The following is a 12,042-nucleotide window of genomic DNA, read 5'->3' on the forward strand; positions in this document are numbered from 1 at the left end:
TTTAAGGTGATTCTTGATAATCTAATAATGATGATCACAATTATAAAGCATTCCTATGGTTCACGAAACAGAGTGATCTGGTTTGCTCATCAGCCTATTCTGCAGCTGTTAGTAACTGTAACACTAGCTACATTTTATGTACTGATAGAAGCTGGAGTAACAGAATAGATGAAATAAGGGGTTAATAGGATTTTCCCCCCTGATTTAAAGTTTGGGGTGGTTTTAATGTATAGGAGTAAACCAATGTTACCTAAATATAGAAGAGAGACATCATCTAAACTATTTGCTTTATTTTATGAGGTTGATTTTTTAACATGTCTACCTATCCTTCTTGATCCGTGCTGTAACTCCAGATCAAGCTTTGCATATGTCATTTATTCTCTATAGTCAGAGATTAAAACTGTGCCACTTTGCCATATTTCTAGACTGTGTACTAGTGAGTAAAAATTAGTATCAAAGAATATCTATACAAGCCAGTCAAGAGAGGATAGTCCACATGTTTGATGACTATTCCAATAATGTAGTAATTGTGCCCATTAACGTGTGGGTAGGTGTATTTGGCTTGCATTAGTTTTGATCTGACATGAATCAAAATGCAGGAACTCAGCACATAAAATGATAGTGTCCATCTCATGGCTGTGAATGGTTATGAGATCCCTCCTAGTGCTGCAGCTGGGGCTGGGACTCTGATCTCTGTATCTGAGCCCCCACTCTTGCTTGTGAAGTTAACAAACCTGGTTGTGCCTGGCTTGACCTGGCCCCTGCCTGTTTTGCTGTGAGATTGTCGCATGGAGAGGGCTGCTGTGGTGCATGGCTTGGTGCTGTGAGCCAGCCAAGAGCAGCCAGTCCGTCTGCCTCAGAGCAAGTCCTCAGGTATGGCTTTGCCATCTCAAGCTCTGAGCTTGTGCCACGTGTCGATCTGCTGTTTGGCTCACTGTCCCTGCAGCCTCACTCTTCAGTGCACTGCATGTGCACACGTGGAAAACATTCTCATTACATGAGTAGAGGTGGTGTATAAGAATTAATTCTAACTGTAGCGTGATCCAGTTTGACTTCTGATGCTCTACTGAGGCCGGAATTGCAGAGAAGTCAGCTGTGCTGGGGTTTCTAGGAGAGGAATTCCAATGGGGTAGTATGTCTTTCATTATCAGCTAATAGCATAATCTAGCCTAATGTACAGAACTGTCTGTGAGCATTTGCAGAAGAGTGAAATGAATAATCTGAAATATAGAAAATATGTGCAGAATAAATTAGCTAATAGTTTTTGAAATAACATGTTAGAAAATGTAACACGTCAGAAACAGAAGAGCATCAGTTGTTAAAAGAATGATGTAACTTTGATGGTGTTTGACATTTACTGAAACAAATCTTGCAGTTAATCCAGAGCTTCTAAGGTCTTGATAGGTGTGAAAGTCACAAATCAGGATAGCTCAAAACCCACCAAAATGAAAGTTTCAGCAGTACCGTTAACCTAAAGCAGCACAATTGAGCAATTTCCAACTGAGCAGGCTGCTTGACATCCAGCTTTATATTCTGAAAAAGCTGCAGTTTAGCTATGCCAGTGTTGGCACCAAAACTTCCAAGCCACTTACTTCTGTTTGTCTTCTGCAGCTGACACCTTTTCTGCTCTTCCTCTGCGTGTTTCTCATTGCTCTGCTTCTTCCCTCCACTTCACAAATGCAAGATGCTTTTCCAGTGTTTGTCAGTACTGAGTTTCCAGCTGGATGTTTAAGGTCAAAGTTCTTCACGTTCTAGTGAGTAATAAAGATTGGGAGCCAGGACTGGGGTGATGAGTGCTCTTGCTGAGCAAGGCAGGCCCTGGGTAGTGGTGGAGGGATAGAAAAAAAAAGAACTAGCAGGAAGCACCAGTAAGGGAAGGTCTTGTGACAGGTTGCACACAGGATTAGGCTTAAGTGTATGCAATATTAATGAGAAATCCCTTTTTTGAAGAAGTGGGGCTAAAAAATGTGGTCTGTGTTTCTCTGGACTGTTTGTACCCCTACAACCTTCTTAGTTATGGGAGATGCCAGCACAATTCCTGGTGTGAATGCACTCATAAGGCACTTTTACACTGTTATGAGTATAGCTAATCCTCATTCATGGGGAGATAACTCTACTGCAATAAAACAACTTTGTATTTATTAAGTTATTATTTCTGTGCAAAGAGAAGCGTGAGTCTGTAAATAATAAGTCAGAATTTATAAAGATGACACCTGTGAACTTCTTGTTTCTGTATCCTTGTATTGTGGCTTTAATTGCAATGTACATTAAAGCTTCTCATTTTAATTTTGTATTCTTGGTATTTTAAAGAGAAAATAGAAGACTCCGTAGGTTGGATTAAGAACCTGAGTAAGTTTTCTTAGTGCAGCTTCATAGGTTTCAAATAAGCAAAACCAACCAGTCAACCAAACAAAATCCCCCAGTATTGAAATTTAAACCAAAATATCCTCCAGTATTGAAATTTTAAACGAAATTACCTTCAGGCAATTAAGAAAGCTGAACGTTCACACATTTTAAGATGGTACTGAATGCATTAGCAAAATGTAAATCAAGAGATAATTCAGAGTTTCTTATTCCAAGGGCACTAAAAGGCAAGCCACTGAATATGCCCCATCTCAGAAAAAGCTATTATTGCAAAGTCAGATGCATACATAGCCATTTGTTGGTTTTTTTTGTTTTGTTTTTAAATATCTCTGGAAGCAACTGTGCTAATGAAATTCCTGCCTTTGGTCTGAGGCTAAGGGTGAAAGTTTAACCCCCAAAATGTTTTGGTTTGTTGTTTTGGGTTGTGGGTTTTTTTTTTTGTGGAAGGTGAGGAAAATGATGGGGCTGGACCAGAGGCTGCAGCTCTGCAAAGCTGAACCCCGGCATTTAGCAAAGGGTTAATGGTCTTACTAACGCTGTGGGGTGTCGGTTGTTTTTTGCCACATTCAGCCATATTAACTTATTTTCCATTGCGGGATGTTTGTGTTGTTTTTTATTTGTTTACTCTTGTTTGTTTGAACTAATCACCACTCAAGGGAAAGTCTCTCTGCCTCCTGCCTCCTCTGCATGGAGCATTTAGCCGTGGTGACCAGTCAGGCATAAAAACGTACTTATCTGCAAATGAATGGCAGCTCTTTGCTTCATTAAAGCCTCTTTCTCTTTTGGCACTCGCATTGTGACCCTTTGATATTAATTCAAAGGGCAATTAAAGAATGCGGCCCATCTTTGAAGTAAAGCATTCAGGGCAAGGAATGGGATGAACCTGGGACTCTGATGGACTGTGTGTATTCAACAGGCCTTTTCAAGGCAGTTTGAAGTGACTCAAAGAAAATGGGCAGGAGAAGGTCAAAGAGAAAAAAGGGGCTAAAGAAACAGTCTGTATTTGTTCGAAGTATTAGCCAAGCAAACTGCAAATAGCAACAAAATGAAACAGTTAATAGAGCAGCCAGACAGAGGCATGTCAATCACTTAACTTGAACAGCATTGGACTAACCAAGGCTTCAGTCCACTGTGTTATCTAATTATCTTGGGAAAGCCAGTAGCTGGAAGTAATAGTATTGTATTTCTTTCTGCTTACTGCTCAGAAAAGGTGATAAATACTCACTGCTTCATAATTATTCAACATATATACATAAAGAGTGGTGGGTTGGTGGATTGTAGGCAAGCTGCTAGTAGAAAACCAACAAAAAACCCTTCCCGATTAACCTGAGATGCAGCATTAGCATGTTTAGAAACTCGTGGAAGGGTTTGCATATGGAGCAAGCTAAGGCACGCATGGCTTCCTCTGAAACAAACCTTAAAGACAAACACATTTACAAACGTAGGAGAGTCATTTTCGCCCTCTTTCCTACAAATATAGTTTTGAACAACGTATAATGTTAACAGTCAGACTTTATAAACAGTAAGCTTAAGAGCTGAGGCTGCAACTCTCCTTACTTAACATATGCTGTTGTACCTAAGCATTGTGGCACACATAGTATGAGATTCCTGCCTTATTTTGCCCTAACAGGGTAAATTAAGGACAAAGTTTCAGACTTTCCTCACAATTTTCTTTGTATTGTTGGTTAAATTACCCCCATGTGGTTTAATTTTCCACTGGTCTGAATTTATACGTATGAAACATGATTTAATTTGCACAACTGGATGTGCCCATAAACAGGCAAACTGTTCTGGTGCAAGGAAAGATCCCCGAGTCTATCTTTATAGTCACATGAAATTGTTGCCATTATTGAAACAAGGAGATAACACTGAATTTACAATGTGAGAGAAGTGCTCTAGTCCTGATCCAGCTGATGCAGAAAGTCGTGTAATAACAGACACACGGACAGAAGTGTGTGGCGAGAACCATCTTGAAGTACATGAAGTTACACAACAGCACTAAACTATTGGTATGTTTGGGTTTTTTTCAAGAAAAGCATAGTGGATTTTAGTTGGACGGAGTGGCTGTTGCTTTGTACGGGCAAAATATGCTGAAAGGCTTTGCAGTGGTTTGAGCATGATGCAGAGATTCCCTTTGTAGAAAAGTAACTTTAGTTTCCAGTGTGATCCTGTTTGGTGGAATCTCACCTGTATTAATAAACCTTAACCCTTATAGCAAAGCTGGGCAGTACTCTTGGCTTTACTGGTAAAGGATCTGTAGCAAAAAATGCTCTACCCATGCAAAATGGACAGTATACAATATGAATTAATGCATGTTAAAAAGTACTTCATCAACAGCTGGTAATGGTTTACTGTGGGGGAGAGGGAAGAAATATTTTTTTATGCTGTTGTTGAGAAAACAACATTGGCACAGTCAAAAATCACTTTTGTTGAGACCTTGCATGCTAAATTTTAACCAGAGGAACTTTTCTGTTGGTTTGGTTTTTTTATTCCTGGCTACATTGCACCCTCCTTTGAACTTCAGTCTAACAAATAATCTGAAAGAGTATTCAGTGTAGCTGTGCTTGTATGAAGGGTTCTGCCATCATACAAGAAGAAATATCAACTTTTATAGTAAATACTGTATTTTATGTATTTTTTTAAGGAAAAGAGGAGTTCCTGTATATGTCAGGCATAACATAATTTCAAAGCTAATTTCAAAGTATCCATAGGGTTTTATCTATAGTCTGATGGATTTAAATTAATAAATTGATTAATAAATTGTTTGGTTTTAAAAGTTTCCCCCTTTACAAGAGAATTTGAATAATATTAGAGCCTCATGAGGAAAAGGCTTTATAAGGATCCCTCTGAATATATCAAGATAGTAATGCATTGTTGCATCAGCTGAAAAGAGAGAGGATTTCTAGAGGGATCATAGAGCCTTAGCTGGTACAAGCTACCTTACCCATATCTCCACTGGACTTGGAGTAGAATGCATGGCAGTCTAAGTCCTGTTTAGTGTAGTTAGCTAGCTGGTCTGGGTTCTTCATCTCTCTCCTTTGGTTTCCAGCTGTTTCCAAATGTTATCTAAACTTGTTTCTTTTGCTGCAAATGGAAAGTGCTCTGTTCTAACTCCCTGGGGGTAGTTGTATTTCCCTGGAGCAAGGACAGTTAGTGCCTATCCCAGAAGGGTTGTTGATTCTGTTGGGTACCATCCTGTTTCAATAGGCTCTGCTGATTTTGAAATTTGGAGGATAAAACTGAAAAAGAAAGGAATAGTCTTCATGTTGCAAATAGAGCAAATAGAAGATGTCTGGATGGAGTCAGCTGAGCAGGGAAAAGAAAACAGAAAGCATTTAAATACGATGGCATGCATGATCTACTATTTGAACATGCAATAAACAACTTGGTGTTTGAATACCCTGTTCTGGGGAAACCTGGGGAGTCAGAATACCTGCCCCAGTGCCCCTGGCTTAGTCTCACAAGCTTCAGGGAGATTTGCTTCCTCCTTAGATTTTTTTATCAACCCAAGCAAGCCCTGACTGCTGATTGCCCCAGTGGGACAGGTGCTGCCTGCCAGGGCCTCACTTGGAGCAGGTCTTTTTTCTTTGCTGCAGTTGTCTTACTCATGGTTTAGTCCCATAGAAATCTGACTGCTTGATCCAGAGGAGCTGTCAGACCCAAATCCCTGAAAAGGCTTGTCCAAACCCCATGTTGTTTGGGATACATTCTGTTCTGGAAGCAGGAAAAAGCATTATAGGTCTTTTCAGACGCACATAGATATTTATAAAACTCCAACCCTTGCTTGTTGCTGTTTGCCTGGTAGGGTTTCATAGATGCTGCGTGTGTGACCGAGTGTCCTGTGTCTGTGGGACGAGTGTGCCTCAGAGACAGGCTGCTCTGGGCTGCTCTTTTGTGTCAGCCAAGGCACATGAGATGTGGGGTGAACACTGGGATGCATTTCTTAGGCAACAGTGGGATGCTGAGATGCACAAAATGTCTCACCTGGCTATTCCACCACCCCAAATTGGAGTCTGGTTCACTTGTGACAGCAAGAAGTGGAACTTGAGACCGTCTTCTACTGAACTGACTCTTACCTGTCCTTGTTGGTGCAATTGCTTGATGTCTCCATCAGTTTCTTCTTTAAGTGTTGCTTGGTGATGTGTGAATTTGGGGGTTTTTTTTGTTGTTTTGTTTTGTTTCAAATGCAAAACTCAATTTTTCAACTGCATTTTCTTGGAGCTTTTGGAAAATACTTTTGCATCGCCAGAAAACAGAGCAGCTCTAAGAATGTAACATCATAATTGCCGAGTCTGTGCTGCATTTTATGAACAAAAATAAAGGCTAGTTGCTTCATTTTGCAAAACCCTCTCATTTGCCATATCCCAGTGCTCCTTCTTGAGACTGGAGGCCTTTTATTTGATGGTGTTCCTTACCAGATGCTGATTGCTATAATGCTATGTGTGCGACGTACACTTGATACATCATCTAAGCGCTGGAAAGCGTTGGTTCTCTTTGTGCGATCTCTCAGCCCTGATGTAAACCAGGCAGAAGTGCAGCAATTCCTGCCATAATGTAACATGATGCCAGGAATTAGAAATTTCCATCTCGAAATGTACCAGGAAGCAGCAGCGTGCCTCGGCCGGTGGGGCTGGGCTGGTGGCCAGCTCCTCACCCTCTCCTTTAGTACACAGCATGTGTACATGGCTCCTAAACCAGTGTACAAATTATAGGAGTGTATATACATACAAAGATATGTACATGTAAACATCTACTTTGCTTTTTTTTTTGAGTAGACACAATTCCTTCTTTCAAGAAGTCTAAAAATGCCAAGTGTTGGATAGGGACTGGCACCAGGAAAACTCAGCAGAGGGGCCAGATCCTGCTGATGTGGGGGCTGATGGCAGTTTTGCCATCGACTTTTATGGCTGTAGGATCTCCTCTGAAGCATGCTGTAAAGTTATCTGAAAAAAGTTGTGGAGCTGCACAGCTACACAGATAAATCTGAAAAGTGGAGCACAAAAGGAGGCTTTTTAGAATATATTATTGTTCATGGGGCGCTTTTTTGAAATGTCAAGGCACTTGAGTATTACTGGGAGTTTTACAAAGCTTGAAGACAAAGGATTAAACTCTAAAGGAGTATCTTAAGGTTTTCGGTTTTTTTGTAATCTGGAAGCCCACTAAATGAAATAAACATCCTTTATACCCAAATTTGAATGAGAACAAGTTAAAAAGAGAGGAGAGATGCTTAATAAAACATGACCAAAATTAATTATTACTAGAAAATAAGTTTTTTCCACTTGCAAACAATTGACAGGGCTTAGGAATCAAGTCTGGGGTCAAAAGGTCTTGATGGCCAAGTCAAAGGGCACCCAGAGATGTATATTAATGCGTGTCAGCTTCTAGATCCTCAAGTCAAGCAGTAGTTCATAAAAGAAACAAGGCATCTTAAGAAGAAGTGTTATTAGCAAACATCAGGTCAAAGTTTATCTTTGGGTCAGTGTGTACTGGAGGGTCACCCATTCACACTCCTAACACAGGCGTTATCCTTAAAGCTGTCTCGGTGCAAGGTGTTAAGGCAAAAATAGAAATATGAGGTTTTAACTGGGGAAATCTGAGAATTTATGAGAACACTTTTCAAAATTGCAATTTAAGTTGAGGCATCCTTACTGGAGCAGAGGAAAATGGGGATGGTATTTCAATTATTTTTTGTTTGCTTGTCTTGTTTGTGGGTTTTTTGGTTATTTTTAAGTCAAAAGATAACCATATTGTTGTGTGGAAGTACAGGATTCTCAGAAACGTCTTTGCACTCTTCCCTGAGTCAGAAGAGCTGATGCTATAGGAGACAGACATGGCTTTCTTTTCAAAGCACCAGTATAGCCAATGTCAAACCCTTTGATGTGGGGATATTGTAAATCTTTCCACGTGATCCTTCCTGGAAGCCATGCATTTCCTAAGAAGCGTGTTGACCGGTTCATCCCATTTACAACGCTACTTCTGCAGCTCTGCTCTCTCCTCTTCCCACCGCCTTGGGTGTGGGAACCCCGGCGCCCAGGGCAGCCGCGGCTGGGGGCACTCCGCCACTCAGACCTGGAGGAATGCTCCCGCTGTGCCGCAGCACACAAAGGCTGCCTACTTGCTTTGACAAGCCCATGCTGCAGAAAATCCTTGCAATCCTTTGTGCTTCGTGGTGTTGACTTATTTTAGTTCCACGCTAAGATGCTCCCCATTGAAACAAGTGGGGGGCGAAAAAGTGGAATAGGGTTCTTTTAAATACCGTTGTTCTGATGCTTTTAGGAGGCACTTTGCCTGGCTCTCTAAAGAGATTGGTTTGAACCATACAACTTTGGTGATGCTTTGGAGGAGAAGAGGAGAGCGTAGTTGTAGGAATAATAAATATGACTGTTCACTAAAGCTGATTATGTTTGCATTGAATGGCAATGAAAATATAATATGCAATGATAACTAGGTATTTCTGAAAGCCAAAGTGGCAAATAGTGACAGAAAAGAGATTCTGTTAGGGTTTTTTTTCTTTTTAGTTGAATATTGTAGCCCTGAGTTGTGCATTTGGTACGTAACACTGTGCACTGGAAAGTCCTGAACTCCAGAGACGTCAATTAGCATAATGGAAAAGCTTGGTGTGCTCATGAAAACAGTAATGTGTTTGCTGCAGTTACACCAGAATAGTTCCAGCCTCTTAATTAAATCTTTTGGTAAATATTTCTGAATTTTGTGTTGGTAAAAAATATGAAGAAGCTCATCAGAAAAAAGCTTGAGCTGTAACAGACAACCTTCGGCATTTTTTCGACAAAATGTATTTCCTGTCGGGCCCTGGAATGTGTAACCCTGGCACTGAGGGAGAAGCTGTAACCAGACCTCTCTGGATCCTCTCAGAGTTTCTCTGCTTTATCTGTGTAACTACCATCTACTGGGCATTAGGATACTTGTTTGGAGTGTGGGAGAGCCACATTCAAATACGTGGGGCTTACTCGTGTGTAAATGCGTGAGGAGGGCAGTTGGGGTTTTGTTTGCTTGATTTTTGATCTGTTTGGTCTTTTAAGTACTCACTGAACCTTTTGGAGACTGGAAATGGAGAAGGAGCTACTGTCCAGTGCACAGTTGATCTCCACTCTAAAGCATTCAGAATGATTGCCACAACCACATGCCTTTCCCTCTAGAGACAGATGATTCCCTCTCTCTTTCCATTTTTTCACAAAAGCCTGTAACGTGATTTTGTTTTTCTGCTAGCACAGAATAGGGGAGGCAGAAAGAGAAAGCTTGGACGGACAAACGTGAAATGAGGAGAAGGGCAACTAGTCCCTTCCTCACCAAGTTGCAACTGTGGTCTGAAAGCATGAAATGACATCAATTAGAAACATACCCAAATGGCAGAGCAGCTGAACCTTTGCTGGTATAATCTGTCATGGCTCCACTGAAGTTAATTTGAAAGTCTGTCTGTTCCTAAATAGGTGCAAAGGCCTTCCAATGAGTTGTGTGTTACCATAGGAAATCATATTAAAGGGAATGGCATTTTAGGAGTCTGTAAGTCATCACTTTTAATGGTAGCTGCATCGAGTTAGATATAAACACTCCGAAGAGTTTGCAGGATTTGCTTTAACTTTGTTTGTGAAAATATCTGTACTGCTAAACTGCGAGTTTAAGCCCGGTAAAATACTCTGTGCTAATGCCTGGTCTTGACAGAGCTCTGCTAGTTAATGTGAGCTGAGTGCTCACCCCATACCTTGAGAACACACTCCTGGAAACACATTATAACTGGGGTGCAAAAAGCAGAAAGTTTGTTCAGTGTCTTGGTGGACTAAAAGGTTGAGGAGGAGGGTGAGAATCTTGGTTCCTTCAGTGGCTCAACAGGATCAAATATGCTTCTAGTTCCTTCTGTAATGCTTGTTGTTAATTCTTTCCCTCATGCTTGTTCAAAAATTAACCAAAAAAGCCCTTGGATTTATCAGAAAATATTTGGGAGGTTATCTTGCTCCTAACAAAGCTGATGGCAACATTACTGCAAGATGATGCCCACTAATATCATAATTACTTTAAAGCTGGAAAACAACTGAATGTTAATTAAGACAAGCATCAGAATGACAGTGTTCCATTTTTCCACTGTACAGAGAATGATTTATGGGCAAAGGATTACTTTTTAAATTGTTTTGAATTCTGCCCTTTATTATATGAATCCTCCTTAGGAACTTGATTGCTAATTCACTTTAATTTTAAAAGACCCACTGTCTTCTTTGGACGTAGGCAGAGCCCTCGAGGGTCTATAAAACTGTCAACATGGCAGTTAATTTGGGTTTTCTTTTTTCCTTATGGTTTAAGGCTTAATTGTGGGAACGGGGAAGATGCCATGGTTTTGGTTTGCAGGGACTCAAACAGTGTCTTACAGGTTTCAGATCCCATCACAAGTCATCGAACCCTCCTGTTGACATATCAGATTTGAAAAGCTGGAGAAATCTGGGGAGGAGCCAGGGGTTTGCTGAAAGTGAGTTCCACCTGGTTTTCATGCTGGAATTGGAGATGGACAAGAACCAAGTGCCTTAGTCTGGGTGGGTCTGAATCCAGATCAAGATCTGAACTTTCTGTGCCTCAGGCTTGTCTCTAATTGAATCCATGCAAAACCACACATTTCACATGACTTTGATGCAAAACCATAAATAGGCCCATTTTTTTATTCAAAACAAAGTCGAGGCTTGCTTCGAAGGATCACAAACCTACTGAACCTTGACAGTCCCAGGTTGTAATGAAAATTCGAATCTCTGATGCATCAATGCTCCCAGAGGGAACGATTCTTCTTTTTGTCATTCTAGTTAAATGTGTGACTGTTCTAAGACAGACAACAATGTCCCGCTCGTAGTGAGTTGGTCAGAGGATGGTTTAGCCCCTTCTTCACACAGACCATGTTTTTATTCTTTTTCTTGGTTTAGATCATGATCCAAAAAAATCCCAAAGGCATTTAGGCTGGTTTTGAGTCCTACAGAATGACATAGGAAAAAATTGGAGTGATGTGGGATTGAAAAAGCAAGACAAAAGTGACCATGGAAACTTGAATGAGACTCTATTTCAACTGAGCCACTTTTGCAAACTTTTTTTTTAACTGAACAGTCAAAAAAAAACAAAACAAAAAAATATCCCCACCTGGATGTCTGAATTCTGCAGAGCAATTCTGATGTTTGAAGAAGTTGAAAACAGTGCAAGGATTATAGCTATGCAAATTCTACTATCTTAGTAAAACAAGTATGAATTATTAATTTTATTGACAGATCTTCTGAGAAGATCACAATCTGAGTGTTTGCTGAGAGGTTATTCACTACACATCTTGGTTAATCCACGTATATGTGATGATGTATGTTTGAATTAAGTGAAGGTTGACCAGAGCACAACCTAGGTCAAAGTTTGTTTGGAAGTTATTATTTGGTAACTACCCTTAGAATAATTTGGAGAGTCTTACTGAAGTGTTTGAATGAGCTAATTGTCACCAAAACATCAGAAATGTTTCCAGGCCATCTGTTGCTCAGCCACTTGTTATTTGTATTGCCATGGTAAACAGGAGCCCTGTCACAGATTACCACTGTGCTGGGAGCTGTACCAACACAGATCTTGGGATGTCCCTGTGAGAAGGACCTAATGATGTAAGCATATGATGGTGCACAGACATGTGTAGCCCTTAAAGCGAAGATGGAGCTG

At 40.5% G+C, this 12,042-nt stretch overlaps 1 protein-coding gene across 5 annotated transcripts in view; it reads left to right on the forward strand.

Moving 5' to 3' along the window:
• The window catches only part of PAX3 (paired box 3), a 76,716-nt gene that overhangs the window by 25,660 nt on the left and 39,014 nt on the right, over positions 1 to 12,042 (forward strand). The gene's annotated exons all lie outside the window — the stretch shown is intronic.

This window comes from Colius striatus, chromosome 12, assembly GCF_028858725.1.
Source record: "Colius striatus isolate bColStr4 chromosome 12, bColStr4.1.hap1, whole genome shotgun sequence".
NCBI classification, from domain to species: domain Eukaryota; kingdom Metazoa; phylum Chordata; class Aves; order Coliiformes; family Coliidae; genus Colius; species Colius striatus.